The 18506-nt window shown below is 40.1% G+C and overlaps 1 long non-coding RNA gene across 1 annotated transcript in view; it reads left to right on the plus strand.

Annotated features, from left to right (window-relative positions):
- LOC135362508 (uncharacterized) overlaps nucleotides 1–10553 on the plus strand; it is a 287473-nt gene extending 276920 nt beyond the window's left edge. Inside the window, exons 8-9 of the long non-coding RNA XR_010407290.1 lie at nucleotides 2641–3393; nucleotides 8092–10553. This is a non-coding gene — a long non-coding RNA (uncharacterized LOC135362508). The remainder of the gene's footprint in view (nucleotides 1–2640; nucleotides 3394–8091) is intronic.
- Nucleotides 10554–18506: the final 7953 nt, after the last annotated feature.

The raw sequence follows: 18506 nt of genomic DNA on the forward strand, positions 1-18506 counted from the left end.
TTGTAAAGAAATCATTAGCCACCTCTTACATAAGCCATAAGGCAAGTTCTCTTCTTCAAGCGTTTTTTGTTTGTTTTGTTTTGGTTTGTTTATTTGTTTTGTTTTTTGGTCTTCTCTGTAGGCCCTGTCATTGGCTGGGTCTGTTACAAACAATCTCTTAATTGTGCGATTTACACCTGTCTAAAGATTTCATCAATTCATTCTCTTTCTGAGGGCATTTATAGGTCATTAAAAATCGAAGTCCTGTAGAGTTAGCCTTCCTCTTGGACAATAACATTTAACATGATTTCTTTCCATATGGTTCCATTGTGTTATGTGACAATACCCATCTTCCACCCCCAAATTGGAATATGTATCTCCAAAATCCAATTACCCACATAAACTTGGGATCTTTTATCTGGATGAATGATGTCCATAAGTGTTCCAAGGAACTTTAACCTTAATAACTTCATAATAATTAATAGTGTAATCTAGAGAGCCTTTCCTGAGAGTTGCCAAAAAGGAATACAATTTAACTACTTTGAGAGCCTTTACTCTGTTCTCATCCCACGCTTCCACCTGGAAAGTTGCAAAGAGATGCAGAGGAAAGGTAGAGGTCAGAGGAGAATGAAACAAAGTGAGGGCTGGCTATTACAGGCTGGACAATCAACTGTACACTTCCTTGAGCTTGAGTCCCCCCTCTATGATCTTCCTAAAACTGGAGGTACTTCTGTTTTTTCTCTCCTCCGTGGAGTGTCAATGAATACTTTCCACTCTCCTGGAACACCATTAACTTGCAATCCTCATCCCTCCTGACATCTCTGTGGAGGCTATCCGACCATTGTCTTGGTCTCGTCCTCACTGATACGATCTTCCAGGGCTTTCTCTACTTAGAGCCCAAGGCCCACTTTCTGCTGGGTTACATCCTCCGGGCCCCAAATAGAAAGTTTCTGGGGGGTCTGGAATTCAGAAATGCTTCACCAGACTCTTCTTCTGCATCTTTAGTAAACTAAGTTAGTACCAAGATGTCTTAAAGCAGTCAAGTCTTCATTTACACCCTTTAAATATCTATAGACCGTTATCATGGCCCTCAGTCCAGAAACACACTAACCCACTTCTGCCCTGTCCCAGAAAATGCACAGGAACACTGCTTGCGTTGTTTTAGAAGATCTCTGATGGCACCAAACAGATGCTGATTCCCTAGTTATCAGAAACAGAAAGTGAATTTGTCTTTACGCTGTGCACAGAGCAGGTTTTCTTTGTAGGAATTTGCAGTGCAGCCTACAAGCAATGGGGGAGATCATCAAATGGCAACCACAAAGCATAAATAGCATTTAATTTGAGCAGCCTTTTATACTTCTGAGATGTCTTCTCTTCCTTTTGTCTGTGAACTGTTTTTTCTGCCTCTATTTTTTTTTGGTCTTATCTTCTGGTAAAATGCATGAATCTACTCTTTATAGCAAACTTCACTACAGCAAACTTTGAACAGAGTCCACCATAAATTCTTCAAGGACAGTGATTTTAATAGTAATTCTTCTGTGTGTGTGTGTGTGTGTGTCTGTGCGTGCGTGCATGAGACCATCAAATAAGTGAGTGAATGAATACGTGAGTGAATAAATGAATAGAAATTGCAAAAGGGAATCATCAGGAAATAGGAGACGGTATAATTTAAAAGAAGGAAGAAAATCATTATGTTCACATTCACTACTGATGTTGTGTTACGACTGAAACAATCATTCCTAAAAAGGTGTGAGGACATGTGATAAGTTGCCAGCTTTGGAGACGAACAGTCTTAACCTTGAATCCTGGCCCCCACCATCTACTGGCCCCCAAACCTCTCTGAGCTTGTTTTCTCCTCTGTATGAGATGGAACACACAGCCTTCATAGGAACCTTGCAGGATTTACAGTAGAATAATGTCGAAAGTGCTTGCCACCGTGCCTGCCAGAGGGGGCACTCGACAAAGGGTATGATTATCTTAGGATGGCATCCTAGTCAGTGTTGAAGTGAAGAAAGTTCTTATTTTGGGGGCACCTGGGTGGCTCAGTCGTTAAGCGTCTGCCTTCGGCTCAGGTCATGATCCCAGTGTCCTGGGATCGAGCCCTGAGTCAGGCTCCCTGCTCAGCAGGGAGCCTGCTTCTTCCTCTGCCTGCTCTTCCCCCTGCTTGTGCTCTCTCGCTCTCTCTGTCAAATAAATAAATAAAATCTTAAAAAAAAAATAAAGTTCTTATTTTGGCTAAATATACGGTATGCGTGCCATGGATCTGTTCTCTCACCTCTTCTAACTCACAACTCCTATTTTTTAATCCTTAATGTTCATTTTACTGAAGTGATTTCAGTACTCTTTTCAGAATTAGGATTCGGCGCTTCACATTCCCCAAAGGCCAGGTTCCGTGATGCCTTTGCTGTGTCTTGACTGGCCTTTGGAGGGCAGCGGCAGAGACCAGAATGGTACAGGAGCCCCGTCCCCAGCTGTATTCTGAGTCCTCTTATATTACCACTCTTGCCCGTTTTTGATGGTAAACTGCACTAGATGCATGGAATAAAGGAGAGTTTCCAACAATCAAAGAATAGTCTCTCAACATAAAGAAGAACTACATAAATAATAGTAGAGAAAGGCAAGTAAGCATTTTTCAAATTCTAAAGGATATCATTTGAACAGTCTCTCTTCCAGAATTTCTTATCTGAAAAAAGATTCTTGGAATCCTTTCTGCCAATAAAACTTGGAAGTTCTGCAACAACACCAACAGGGCAAGCAACTTAGACGTGGAGCTGCCATGTTGCCTGTAGACACAGCCGGGCTCCCTCCCTGTTGCTCCCGTGGAAGCAAATGCACACAACTAGGATCGCCTTGGACACTATTGCAACTGACAAGAGGGTCAAGAACAGACAAAGGAGCCAGGAGTAAGTTTGCTTGCGGGAAAGCAGGAAGTGGCGGGGCAATTTAGCTGAGAGATTTGGAGACTGAGGGCTTAATGTGATTAAGAAAATAATGAATCCTCCAATTAATAGCTGTTGGCCAGGGAGACCTCACAAGAAAATGCTGTTTTTATTTATGGTTCAATTGTCTTAGTGGGGATTGGAGATGTCTGTTCAAGACAGGCCGCATGGCATGGCTGGGAGCCCTGGAGTGGCTGCGAGCAGAGGGCGCTGAGCCCATGGATGGAGAAATCACTGTGCCAGGCCCTGTGGTCGGCTTTACAAGAACTGTCTCGTTTAAGTCTCACAAAGCCCCATGAGTAAAGTACGATGGCTACTGTCCCATTTTACAGAAGGGGAGACTGAATATTAAGTAACAACCAGACTCATAGGGAGTTACGACTCACACAGAGACTCTAGGGCCACACTCCTAACCACTGCGCTATCCTGCCTCCTGCAAGTGGACCCGGAAAGAGGATGCAGTGCTGTGTTCAAGGTGAGCTCGGATAATAAGTTAACTGTGCCTTGTCCTAGGCCTGAGATACAGAGCTGTTAAAAGTGCATTTCCTGCTTCAGCATGGTGGGTGGAGATGTGGATATTACAGTATGTTCGTGGGGAAGAAGAGAGAGACCTGGGGAGGGATGGAATGTGGACCAGAAGGTGTGTGCGTAGCATACAGATTGTCCGTACGCACTCACTCACCTGTCCATGAGAAGCCCCAGGCAAGTTGGCAGGGGTGGTCCTGCCTCGATTCACACACACTTCTTTCCTCTACACCAGTTTCACCCTGCCTCATTCCTTGGTTAACACATTCTTACCTCCAGTTTGCCATCCTCGTCCGCCTTACCCCCCAAGTCCTGACCACCCAGTTTGAGCATATTCCTTCCTAGTATCTGTATATCCAAATTTTCAGCTTACTTACAATATGCTTATGCTCAAAACGCTGGCTGAATTTGTAAGACTGAAATTAAACCACAGCAGAAAAAGAACCGAATGCTGAATAAAAGTAGTACTTTAAAAAAAAAAAAAAATTCAGAGCTTCACGTGTCATTCAGACTTCTGGAAACTTCTTCCCATGAAACTCATATATTTTCTGGGTTTAACGCTTTGGTCATTAGGATCACTTTACATTTCTACCTCTTCCAACTGGGTTTTTGCAACTTGGAGATCAAGTTTGTTGTGTAACAACATTAACAGCTAATAAGTTAGGCTCCCCCCTGCCATTTTCTTGAGCAGGGCTGGCGGAGTCAAGGCCTCATGGAATTTGGGAGGAACTTATTCTGAGGTCGATCCTCCACTTGGGCCATAAGGTCAGGAGTCCATGCCAGAGCTCTGCTGCTCCTAATGAGGGGGTGGATCTGAGACTCACAAGGTGTGTGTCCATATGCTCTTCTCCAAAACTCTTTGAACCAATGTGATTCAGGATGGTTTATTTCAGGGAAGAAATGTGCAAATACTGTATATTATGTGACAACTCCCATTGGGGTCTGGAGCAGCACCCCCTAATCAAACACATTAATATTTCCATAGCTAAATATATATTCACATTAAGTGGGATAAATATAAAATATAGTCTAGTATCATAACAATATAAATAATATGATATAATTAATAGTATAAATATTAAAATAATACAATAAAGGGTAGAAATATAAATATCAAAATAATATAATAAATAATGTAAATATAAAATATAAATAACCAGGTTAGTTTGGACTGTCAGATAACTTTATTTTATTTTTTTAGAGAGGGAGAGAGAAAGGGGAGGGGGAAAGAGAATCCTAAGCAGGCTCCACGCCCAGGGCAGAGCCCGACTCGGGGCTTGATTTCACAACCCTGAGATCGTGACCTGAGCCCAAATCAAGAGTCAGACGCTTAACCGACTGAGCCACCCAGGCGCTCCTGGACTGTCAAATAACTTCAGATGACATTGTTGTTGTCACATGAGTTATCAAAACCCTTTAGGTTTTCAGATTTTTGGATTTGGGGTTTTATGGAGAAGAGGTCGTGGACCTGGTAAGGCCAATGGCTGCCATTTATGGAGCCTTCCTGTGCTCTCCTGTGATCCCGCCGAGAACCTGCACAGGAGGCAAGTGTTCATAGCTTCATGTTCTAGACGAGGCAACTTGGAAGTGGACAGTCTAGGAACACGGCCTGAGGTCTCAGGACTAGGGAGAGAACTCAAACCTGGCATGCCTACACTGGGGCAAGGCCTATCCTCTTGCTACTATGGTGTCCTGCCCCCATGAAAATGACCGGCTTGCCAGATTTTTCCTTAAGATGACAGCTTCCTCTATCCCACCTGCCTGACAGGCGGGCCCCTGGCTACTTGGCTCTCTCAGCTGTCCTCGCTGAGCATTATTAGCTCTTAGGGCTGTCAGGTTCACGCGGATCCCCTGCTCTCTCTGCAGAGCCCCTTTAGTTTTCCTACTAAAAATATTTTTAAATAGTTGACTGCCCCAGACATTCTTGAAACAGTCATTTCCTTCCCTTCTCCTTTATTAATGGGCTAATTTCCTTCGACTCCCCAGTGTTGCTCTGAGGCACTTTGTGGAAGGCCTGTTTATTGCCTTTGGCTGACATTACCTTTCTCCTTCTCCACCCCCAACTTTATCTTCTCCCTGCCAGCAGGACTAACCTTTGTTCCTTTCCTTTCCTCCTTTGGGCTTCCCTCTCCTGCTCTGCATTTTCCTGGGGGGACTCTCCCCCCAGAGGGTTTCTCAGCGCTGGCTCCCCAGCGGGTTAAATAGCGAGTAGTCCTGTCCTCCTCATTCTGCGAGGTTTTGGGCCGAGGCTGTGGGGAAGTCACACTCTGGGTTGAAAGTGTTCAAGCTCTGTATGAAAAAGCTGATCGTCTTAAATTTTCTTTTGCATCTCACTGGGACGCACACCCTGAAACAGGGGCTTTTCTTATTTGAGACCCAGTGCAGGGTCACTTCCCACGGGGCAGCTCCTCATGGCTCTGTGAGGACGAGAGTGTGGTCAGTCAACACCAAGGGAACCCGCAGCAGATTTGGCTTCTGAGATTTCTCCCAGCCCTCTCTGAAGGAGCCCCTGGGATTCTCAGGAAAGACTGGCCAAGGGTGGGATGGCTATGGTCTATCAGCTCACTGCTCTGATTGAATGACTCCCCCTCCCAAGCAAGCTTTACTTAACCCTTTTCCTTCATATCCTCACCAAAGATGGGAGTCATGAGAATACCACTCTGATTCTGACACCAGTTCCAATGTGTGTGTGCGTTTCTTTTTTCACACCACCAAGCAATCCTCCAACATCAGCTGGGTGTGCTACTATTCAACTCAATTCTGACACTATGTACCTGGAGGTGGTGTCAGGTCCCTCAGGTTAAGGGTTCAGCCCCCATGAGACTGCCCCCCTACCCCCCACCCCACTTCAGATGCCAGTCACAAGTCCAAGCTGTCACCTGTGCTTCTGACCGGCGGGTTAGAGATCGGAGGTTCCCACCTCCTTGGGTTCAATTAATTTGCTAGAGCGGCTCACAGAACTTGGAGAAGCATTACTTATGTTTACCAGTTGATTAGAAAAGGATGTAAGTGAGGATCAGCCACATGGAAGAGATGCATAGGGCAAGGTATAGGGAGAGCTTGGAGCTTTCATGCTCTCCCAGTACAAGCTCTCCAAACCCTGTCCTTTTCTGGGTTTTTCTGGAGGCTTCATTACATAGGCCTGATTACCTAAGTCACTGGCCACTGGTGATTGAACTCACTCTCTAAACTTCTCCCCTTCTCAGAAGTCAGGGGGTGGAACCGAAAGTTCCAATCGCTAATCACAAGGTTGGACCCCACCCCTAGGTTACTTAGGAGCTTTCCAAAAGTCACCTCGTTAACATAACAAAAGACATTTTCCCACTCTTCTCATTTAGGAAATCCCAAGGGTTTTAGGAGCTCTGTGCTGGGAATGTGGACAAAGACCAAATATATATTTCTTTCTTTTTTTTTTTTTTTAAGATTTTATTTATTTATTTATTTGAGAGAGAGAGAGAGCATGAGATGTGGGAGGGTCAGAGGGAGAAGCAGACTCCCCGCTGAGCAGGGAGCCTGATGCGGGACTCGATCCCGGGACTCCAGGATCATGACCTGAGCCGAAGGCAGTCGCTTAACCAACTGAGCCACCCAGGCGCCCCCCAAATATATATTTCTTATTATGATCACAATATCACAAATACCTAACCCATTGAGTTGTCATGAGGGGTGAGTTAATTACATGAGTGAATGTGTGTGGAGGCTTTTGCACTCTGTCAGTTCCCTGGACACAGAGGCCCCCCTTCTTTTGTGCTCCATTGTGAAGTCCTAATACCATCAAGGTGGACAAATCTTTGTCATCTCCCAAAGGAAAGAGGATTCCATATTGTCGCCAAGGGTGGGACTAACCTACAGGTAGGGCTGGGACTAGAACCCAAGGGTAGGGATTCTCAGTTAGTGCTCTGTGCTAGGGTGACCCACCGTACAGGTTTGCTAGGGACTTTTTCAGTCTTAGAACTAAAAGTTCTGCTTCTCAGAAAAACACTTCAGCCCAGTTGGTCACCTTAAACCCCTGGTCTTCATGAGCCTTTGTTGCTTTCTTGATCAAAACAACAGCTGGGGGCACCTGGGTGGCTCAGTTGGTTAAGTGACCGACTCTTGATTTCGGCTTAGGTCATGATCCCAGCGTCCTGGGATCAAGCCCCGCATCAGGCTCTGAGCTCAGTGGGGAGCCTGTTTGTCCTTCTCCCCCCACTTGCTCGCAAATAAATAAATAAATAAATAAATAAATAAATAAATAAAATCTTTAAAAATAAAAGGTATGGGTGCACCTGGGTGGTTCAGTTGATTAAGTGTCTGCCTTTGGCTCAGGTCATGATCCCAGGGTCCTGGGATTAAGCCCCATATTGGGCTCCCTGCTCAGCTGGGGAGTCTGCTTTTCCCTCTGCCTCTTCCACTCTCCTTGCTTGTGCTCTCTTGCTCTCTCACTAGCTCTCTGTTAAATAAATAAAATCTTTAAAACACACACAGACACAATGGTATGTTTGCTGTTTCCACAGCTTTTTACAGTGGGAAAAAAACCTTCAGATGCCAATCTTTGTATATAGGCAATATTTTAAGTCACGGAAATCTAAGATTTCATCAAATAAGCATTTTTCAGTTAGCCATATTGCTTTTTTTTGCACTTAACTTCTGTGTCCTCTCTCATTAGATTATTTCAGACCTAGCGAATAATCTGTTGCTGGCTTTTCAGAGGAAGGTGATGTATTTTCAAGCTGATGGAGAATGAATTCAATGCCATTAATAAAGAAATTTCACAAAGTTCTAACTAACTTTTGGGAGTAGCTTACAATCGACTGGACTTAATTCTTCATGTTTGAAAAAGTTTGGCCTTCTGGAAAACATTATAAGGAGGCTTTGTTGCATGGTGCACTGATGGAGTGGGAGCGCTATGCAAACTAAAACATGAAATGATGTTATTAATCCAAATATCTTACCACAGTGGTTGTTTGTTTTGGAAGAGGGTGGATAAATCCAAGATTTCACTTGGCCTGAAATATGCAGGTACTCAAGAAAAGCGATTATTGCTCCCACAGGTTCAATCTATAACAAATGTTTATTGCATGCTTAATATATTCTTGTCACAGTTGGCTATGGAAAAGTCACAGAGAACAAGGCTTGTTTCTAATTTCAAGGTAGTTAGATGGGTGCTATAGAAGTGAGGAGAATACTTCTGCAAAACTGTGCTTTTGAAATTGAGCATTGAAATCGGTCTTTGAGCCATCATTCAATATTGCCATGCTGGAATTGGAGAGGCAGAACCTTGTTAAAATTTCTCCATAAACCTTTGGGATAGAGGTCAGGATGCGTAGCCTATTGTCACTGACACATTCTCAATAAACTGTTAGCTGAGAATCGTTTGGAAGTGTTGGGCCAATTTGGCTTTGAACTATCAATATAAACAGGCCCATATAATACGCCCCTAGCTGAAAAGAGAGAATGTTTCTTTGCAAGGCTGAATTTAATTTCCAGGACAGAGCTGTGAATGTGAAAAACTGCTGTTAAGGAATGAGGTACATCCTACTTTTGAGGAATTTTGAAAGAATCCTGTAGGAGAGTTGGATGAGATTCTTCTCGTCGCGACATGAATACCTAGGCGGTTAATTAACCTAAGTTATTGTAAAGCACCTTGAAAAGAAGGGAAAAGCAGCAATGATTTACTACTGGAACGGAAATTGATTGGGCCCTATCCACGCAGGATTGTCAGTGGCCACATGCAGAAATCTGCCTTAAGAAGCCACTGCATCTCAGACCGCGGGATATCTCCATCAGGGCATGCCCACCCAGAAACATGGAGCAGACTCCTAGGATGCCAGTCTGAAAGAGAAATTTCCCAGGACTGACATTTCTGCAGTTGTTCTCATTTATTTTCTTCATTCTCATCATCTCTCTCTCTTCCCCATACTTCTCGCCTTCAGAAAACTTTTAGAAGTTGCTGCCTTCTTTCCGGATTACTGCAAATGTAGAGTTGTCCCCTGAAATGACATGTTGAAAATGAACTTTTAAAGAACTTTAGGGACACCTGGGTGGTTCAGTCGGTTAAGTGGCTGCCTTCGGCTCAGGTCATGATCCCAGAGTCCTGGGATCGAGCCCCACATCAGGCTCCCTGCTCAGCAGGGAGTCTGCTTCTCCCTCTCCCTCTCCCTCTGCTGCTCCCCCCTGCTTGTACTCTCTTACTTGCACTCTCTGTCTCTCAAATAAATAAATAAAATCTTAAAAAAAAAATAACTTTGAAGAACATTCACTCTTCCGTGAATGGCATGTATTCTTTGAGCTCTAGGATGGCACCCAAACACTACCTGAAAGAAAATGACCCACCGACCAGTATGGCCTGAAGATTCTCTGCTCCTGGAGAACAATGACTGGGGATCCTGGCATCAGGTGCTCTGGGAGTAGAAGCCACACACCGTGGGTGTGGTCTGGTCCACACACTGCCTTTTGGGTTCAAAACCATTTCTTAAAGACAGGGAGATTTTTCGTCTTTTAGTTAAAAACTCTACAAAAACCCCTGGGAAACTGCATATTGATTGCTTTTGTTTTTTGTTTTTTTCATTCTATATTGTATGTGAATGTGGTGGCTTTTGTTTATTCTTGGGCAACCCCTGAAAATCAATAAGGCATTTCAAGAAAATAATAAAACTCACCATTGAAAACTTCCTCTGTATCTTTCTGGTCTCTTCTACCACCCAAATACCCAGCTTCACTATACTACTAATCACATCCCAAAGAAACCTGGCATGATTTGCCTTTCTCTATAGTTTCATCTGCCTGGAGTCAGTCCCTCTCTCTATCCCCAACCTCCTGACTTCTCTATCCCCTCGGGTCCCAGCTGACCTCCATTTCCTCCATCCTCACAGTTGGGAAGAATCTATCTGTTGATGTTGCTTTTATTTGTATTTCTCTAACTGCTAGTGGAGTAGAACATTTTCATTGTCACTGCTCTTTGTCCTGTGACACGTGTTCATGTCCTTTGTACAATTTACTATTGGAAATTTGTCTACTGCAGTTATTATAAAATTTCTTTTTTATGGAAGATATTGATCCTTTTCCTACTGTGAAAGTTGCAATTATCCTTAAGTTTTTTGTTGACCTTTCATTTTTATTTATAGTGGTTTTGAGATGCATTCATTTTTGTACTGTCATTTTTAAAATGTATGGCTTCTGCCTTTTATACCTTTCCCATTCATTTATATTTTCTTTTAGAATTTTTATGGTTCACTTTTTTACATTTCAATGCTGACTCATCTGGAACTTATTTTGGTGTATGGTTTGAGGAACATTTCCTGACAAATAGATATTTCCTGACAAATGGATAGCCAAATATTCCAACACAATTTATTGAATAAACTATTCTTCCCCTGTGATTTATGATACCAACTTTATTATGCAATGATCTGCCTTCAATAAACTCTATGGACAGCAAAATTGTCCCTGTTTGCAGATGACATGATATTATGTATAGAAAGCTTTAAAGACTACACACACATACCCGCACACACACAAACCCTGCTAGGACAAATAAATGAATTCAGTAAAGTTGCAGGATGTAAAGTCAACATATAAAAATCAGTTATGTTTTTATACAATAAAAACAAACACTCTGAAAAGGAAATTAGGAAAACAGTCACATTTAAAGTAATATCAGGGCACCTGGGTGCCTCAGTTGGTTAAGCATCTGCCTTCGGCTCAGGTCATGATCCCGGGGTCCTGGGATCGAATCCCACATCGGGCTCCCTGCTCAGCGGGGAGCCTGCTTCTCCCTCTGCCTCTGTCCCTGCTTGTGCTCTCTCTCTGGTCAAATAAATAAATAAAATCTTTAAAAAAATAAAGTAATATCAAAAAGAATAAAATGGCTAGGAATAAACTTACTAAGGAAGTGAGAGACTTTTACATTGAAGACTACAAAATATCGCTAAAAGAAATTGAAGACACGAACAAATGGAAAGACATCCCATGTTCATGCATTAGAAGACTTAATATTATTAAAAAGTCCATACTACCTAAAGCAATCTATAAATTTAATGCAATCCCTATCAAAATCCTTATGACAATTTTATTGGATTAGAAAAAGTTCTGCAATTCATATGGAACTACAAAAGACCACAAATAGCCAAATCAATCCTGACAAAGAAGAACAAGGCTGGAGGCATCACACTTCCTGATTTCAAAGTATATTACAAAGCTACAATAATCAAAATAGTATGGCATGGCATAAAGATAGACCTTTAGACCAATGGAACAGAATAGAAAGCCCAGAAATAAGTCCATAAATCCATCAACTAGGGTGCCAAAAATACACAGTGGAGAAAGGACAGTCTCTTCAACAAATGGTGCTAGGAAAACTGGATATTCAAAGGCAAAAGAATGAAGTTGGACCCTTATCTTACACTATAAACAAAAAATAACTTAGAGTGGATTAAAGACTTAAATATAAGACCTGAAATTGTAAAGGTCCTGGAAGAAAACACAGGGGAAAATCTTCATAACATTGATCTTGACAATTTCTGGAATATGACACCAAAAGCAAAAATAAACAAGTGTGACTACATCAAACTAAAAAAGTTTCTACACAGCAAAGGAAAAAAATTAATCGGGTGAAAAGGTAACCTAGAGAACGGAAGAAAATATTTTCAAACCACACATCTGATAAGAAGTTAATTTCCAAAATAAGGAACTCCTAGAACTCAATAGTGAAAAAACTAACCCAACTGAAAAATGGGCTAAGGACTTGAATAGATTTCTCCAAAGACACACAAATGGTCAACAGGTAAATGAAAAGATGTTCAATGTCACTCATTGTCAGGGAAATGCAAATCAAAACCACAATAAGATATCACCTTACACCTGTCAGGATGGTTATTATTAAAATAACAAAACACAACAAATGTTGGCAGGGGTGTGGAGAAATTGGAACTGTCATATACTATTGATGGGAATGCAAAATGGTCTAGCTGCTATGGAAAATAGTATGGTGGTTTCTCAAAAAATTAAAAATAGAACTATCATATGCTCCAGCAATCTCACTTCTGGGCATTTATCCAAGAGAATTGAAATCGGGATCTTTAAGAGATAATAGCACTCCTATATTCTCTGCAGCACTATTCACAATAACCAAGATGTAGAAACAGCCTAAGCATCCATGGACAGATGAATGGATTTTTTAAATGTGGTATATACATACCCTGGAATGTTACCAGACTTAAAAGTATGTGACAACATGAGTGGACTTTGAGGACATTATGCTACGGGAAATAAGCCAGTCACAGAAAGACAAATACTGCAGGATTCCACTAATACAGATACATAATTAATTATATGAGGTACCTAAAGTAGTCAAACTCATAGAAACAAAAGAATGGAATGGTCACTGCCAGGGGCTGGGGGCGTGGGAGAGGGAAATGAGAAGTTGCTACTCAATGGGTATAAAATTTTAGTTATGCAAAATGAATAAATTCTAGAGATTTGTTATACAACATTGTGCCTATAGATAACAATACTGTATTGTACACTTTAAAACCTATTAAATGGGTAAATCCCATGTTAAGTGTTCCTACCAAGATAAAATCAAATTAAAATATAAAAAGCCTGGGGTGCCTGAGTGGCTCAGTCAGTTAAGCATCTAACTCTCGATTTTGGTTCAGGTCACGATCTCAGGGTCCTGAGATTGCCCCTCCCTATACTTGCTTGTGCTCTCTCTCTCTCTCTCAAATAAATAAGTAAATCTTTTAAAAAATATGTAAAAAGCTCTGGATATTTAAGAGCACTTGAAAGTTGCATGTGAGGGCATTTGTTACACAAGCCTCATTTACTCTCATGTTGTTGTGTAATAATGACTGATCATTTTATAAACATTTATGTGTGTTATTATTTAAGTGCTATTGTTTATTAAATAACTCTTTTTAAATTTTGCATTGTTTTATTTTGTTTTTTGACTGAAGACCAAATAGATTAGTGGTGGAGTTTGGCTGGACAAATTACTTTCTTTGCTCCTCTGCTTCCTTATGCATGGTTAAGAATGGTGTCTATCAACCTGTACCCCTGAAACAAATAATACATTACATGTCAATAAAAAAAAAAGAATGGTGTCTACTACAGGTTTCAGCAATTAAATTATATTTGTAAGACTTTTAGCCCAGTGTCTGACACTTAACAATGAACAAATATTAGCTATTATTCTCTTTATACAATGAAGTTCAGCACTAGTCAAAGAAAGCCTGCTATATAAAAGAAAATCAGTCTTATGGGTTTCAAGCCACCTTAATCAAACAGGCCCAACGTCAGAATACTTCAAAGACAAGGTTATCTATCTCATCCTGTGGTTTCTAGAAACACAGATGAAAGCTCTCCAAGAAGAAACAGTAATATCCAACGTGAACAAATAAATATCAGGTAGCAAGGGACAATAAAAGTTATTTGTCCTTTGGATTTCTTTCCACTGTAAATAGAGATGCGCTGCATGCTCAGTGTATATTGTGGGATAAAACATTCTATAAATCTCCATTATATCCCACTAAGCTTCAGGGGACTTTGGAAGACAACGTTGCTGTTAATGATCTTCTTCCTGTTCTACTTGTGGTACCTGTGAAAAACGGGATTTTCATGTAATGCTGTAATGAAAACAAAATATAGAGGTAGAAGTAATGCAGTATTTTATGTGAGGATTCAATTCAGCAGCAGTAGTCTTCATATTAATTGGATATGACCTGAACAGATACAAAAACAGTGTTTTTTTTAAATTTAAATCTCTTATGTCTTATTGGATAGCACAAAATGTAAAATAAAAGATTCCGTAATTTATTTTGATACATTTTGTGCTTAGTTAACACTAAAATTATTTCCCCTTATGGTATTGTTGACTTCAGTTCTATTCTAATGTTTTAAAATGTATATAAGTCAACTTTTTAATAATTTCTTATAAAAATTCTGTATTCGTAAATGCAAAAGTATGTGCATGTATTTTCAGAATGAGCTAGAATGCACAGGGAATTAAGAAAAGACAACCTTATTCTTTTCCACCACAGGCCTTTCAAAGCTGTTCTTTGAATTGTTTTTCCCCAGTCCTTGCTTAAATCTCAACCATCTCCATAGTTTATCCAACCTTTTTCAGATAATGAAATTTCAGTCCAGTATCATGATTATCTCCAATTTGTCATCTGAGTAAAAATGTCCCCTTTTTCTGTAGCTTGGAAGCTTGCAGTGAGAGTGGGAGCTTTGGTTGACTTCTTTGCCCATATCTGGCTCTACCACCTCATCTATATGCAGGCCGCTCTTTTAAACCCTTCTCGGGTTGGGCATGAGCTGGGAGTTTGGAGGAAGATAGAAGAAGGGAGGACAGTTAAGGGCAGAAAAGTCTTGCTTGACTGCTGCAGTTGTAACCTAGAGTAGACTCACCATATGGTAGACTCCTTATTGATTCTTGGTGCCCTCCTGAGAGTTCTTCAGGCTCCTTCCTCTGCAACCCACCATGACTTTTGTTAGGATCTCTCATCAACAGCTCCCTACTTCTAACTGCTAATGACCAGCACCATGATTTCCTTTGGAATCACACTGGCCAGAGTCCCTTTCAAGATGATACAATCCAGCTCCATTCCACTTGGCCCATGGGAACTGACACATTCTTTGCCTTGCTCAGCTCAGGAAGTTAGGCTGTTTCCAGTACAACGTCTTCCCTTGGCTTTGCTATCTTGGAACTCCTGACTGGTCACAGCCTCTTGCCTTTAAACTGTTCAGGCATCAATCAGACCCCAGTTCTGCTCTCTGTAACCAGGAGACCCATGTCAAACTTTTCAAATGATTCTCTTGAAGCCCTACTTCTTGATTTGAGGACCCTCTTTCCTTCCTCCACAGGAGAAATACATGGCCAATTAACCATTCCAAAAAAATAGTCAACACAGGCATCTTCAATTACAGTGACTTATTTGTCTTCTCTTTTATAGCCTAGAGGTGAATGACGGGCTAATGCTGGCAGATGATTTCACAATTTCTTAGCCCCTGCCTGCATAGACCGTTTAGTATCTTCCATGGAGGATATGGAGATTTTCAACAATAGTTGTATTTGTTCTCAAATTTGGGGGCCTCAGCTGAAACTCTGAGTCAACAGGAAAAGTCCCATTTTAACATAGTGTTATATATATGTCATGGGCTCCTACCAGTGGTGCTTCAATACATTATGATTTAAATCATGTTCCTTGACAAAATAAATTTGGAAAGCACTGCTCAATTGTTTTGCTTTTAAGTATAATGTAAGCTACTTGGTTTGAGAAAACTTTTTAATCATGTTGAGGGAGTATTCCATATGCAATTTATTTAATTTTTATCACAAATGAATATTGAATATTGTTAAATGCCTTTTGACACTACAAGATGAACATGAAGTTTCATTGATGTGATCATGATATTTTTAGATTTCCTAATATTAAATCATTCATGGCTTCCTAGACATTATTCCTTTAATATGATGCTAGATTAGATTTGCTAATACTTTAATTACAAAATTGTTTTGTGTCAATTCATAAGTGAGCTTAGTAAAAAAAAAAATTATGCCATCTTTGTCAGGTTTCAGTGTATGCTATCTTTTTTATAGAAAATGCAAAGCATTCCATATTTCATTCAAGTTATAGTCCTCTTTTTTAGAAAAAAACTATTGAGGTACATGTATAGAAAAGTACATCTATCAATCAATTTTCAAAAGTAACCACACTTGAGGGGCACCTGTATGGCGCAGTCAGTTAAATGTCAGACTCTTGGTTTTAGCTCAGGTCATGATCTCAGGGTTGTGAGATCGAGCCCCACATTGGACTCCATGCTCAGTGGGGAGTCTGCTTGAGATTCTCTTTCTCCCTCTCCTACCCCACCACGCTTGCTCTTTCTCTCTCTAAAATAAATGAATGAATCTTAAAAAAAAAAAAGTAACCACACTTGAGTGACCAGCACCCAGACTGAGAAACACCAACAAAAGTACCCCAGAATGCCCCCTCATTTTCCCTTCCACTAAGTAAGTTAGCCTTTGAGAGTGAGGGTAACTCTCCCTTCCATCTAAGGGTAACCACTATCCTGACTTTCAACAGTATAATTTGGTCTGTGTTTATACCTTATCTAAATGGATTCATGCATATGAACTCTTTTGTCCTGGTTGTCTTCTTCTTCCTCTTCTTCTTCTTCTTTTTTTTTTTTTTTTTTTTACAGAGAGAGTGTGTGAGCAAGGAGGGGCAGAGGGAGAGGGAGAGAGAGAATCTTAAGCAGGCTCCACACCCAGTGCAGAGTGGAACACTGGACTTGATCTCATGACCCAGAGATACTAACCTGAGTCAAAATCAAGAGTCGGATGCTTAATCAACTAAGCCACCCAGGTACCCTGTGTTGGTCTTCTTTAACTCACTATTATGTTTGTGTGATCCAGCCATATTATTGTGTGTGATGATACACAGTTCATTTTCTTTGAAATATAACATTCCATTGTATGTATATACCAAAGATTGCTTATCCATTCTGCTGTTGATGGGCATTTGGGTTATTTTCAGTTTGAGACTTACAAATACTGCTTCTATAAACAGTCTAGTGCATGTTGTTTTTTGAATATACATGCTCTGTTGGGTATATACTTAGTGGAATTGCTAGGTTGTAGGGAATCATAGGGTTGTTTGCCATTTTCTTCTTGTTTTTTAGTAATTTTTTATACATTCAGAATGCAAACTAAAAAGAATGGAAAAAGACATATCACTCAAACAGCAGTTATAAGAAAGATGGGAGTGGCTATAATAATACCAGACAAAATTGACTTTAAAACAAAAATTGCTACTAGAGACAAAGAAGAATATTTTGTAATAGTCAATTCATCAGGAAGATATAACAACTTTAAGTCTATATGTACCTAACAACAGAGCCCCAAAATACATGAAGCAAAAACTGACAGAATTGAAAGGAGAAATAGACAATTCATAAGTAATAATTAGGACTTCTATACCTAATTTTCATAATAGAACAACTAGAAAGAAGATCAATAAGAACTTTAACATAGGTGTAAACCTTCATGACCTGAGGTTAGACAAAACCTTCTTATACATGACACCAAAAGTACAAGTAACAAGAGGAAAACTAGGTAAATTTGATTTTATCAAAATTTAAAATCTTATGCATCAGTGGAATCCATTGAGAAAGTGAGAAGACAACCCACAAAATAGGAAGAAGTATTTGCAAATCATATATCTGATAAGGGACCTGTATATTTTAAACATTTTTTATTTAAATTCAATTAATTATATAATGTATTATTGGTTTCAGAGGTACAGGCCTGTGATTCATCAATATAATACCCAGTGCTCATTACATCACATGAAGGGACCTGTATCTAGAATACAAAAAGGACCTTTTCAACCCAATAATAAAAAGAAAAATAACCCAATTTTTAAATGGGCAATGGATATGAATAGATATTTCTTCAGAGAAGATAAACAAATGGTCAATAAGTACACATTATGGAAATACAAATCCAAAACCACAATGAGGTAACACTTCATTCCCACTTGGATGGCTTTAATCAAAAATACAGATAATAAACAAGTGTTGACAAGGATGTGGAGAAATTGAAACCCTTATATATTGCTAATGATAATGGAAAATGGTGCAGTCACTTTGGAAAGCATTCTGGCAATTCCTCAAAATATTAAACATAGAATTACCATGTGACCCAGCAATTCCACTTTTAGCTATATACCCAAGACAAATGAAACCATATGTGAGTACAAAAATTTGTACATAAATGTTCATAGCAGCATTATTCATGATAGCAAAACATAGAAACTATACAAATATCTATCAAATGAGGCATAAATAAGTAAAGTGTGGTATATCCACATAATGGAACATTATTTCCATTGTAAAAAGGAATAAAAAACTTAAAAAAATAAAACAAAAAGGAATGAAATACTGATGCATGCTACATCATGGATGAACCTTGAAAACATTATGCCCAGCGAAAAAGGCCAGTCACAAAGAATACATATCGTATGATTCTATTTGTATGAAATGTCCAGATCAGACAAATCCATGGTCAGAAAGTAGATTAGT

The sequence above is a fragment of the Mirounga angustirostris genome, unplaced genomic scaffold, assembly GCF_029215605.1.
Source record: "Mirounga angustirostris isolate CCGP_5_RB_7025 unplaced genomic scaffold, mMirAng1.0.hap1 SCAF_14, whole genome shotgun sequence".
Classification (NCBI taxonomy): Eukaryota; Metazoa; Chordata; class Mammalia; order Carnivora; family Phocidae; genus Mirounga; species Mirounga angustirostris.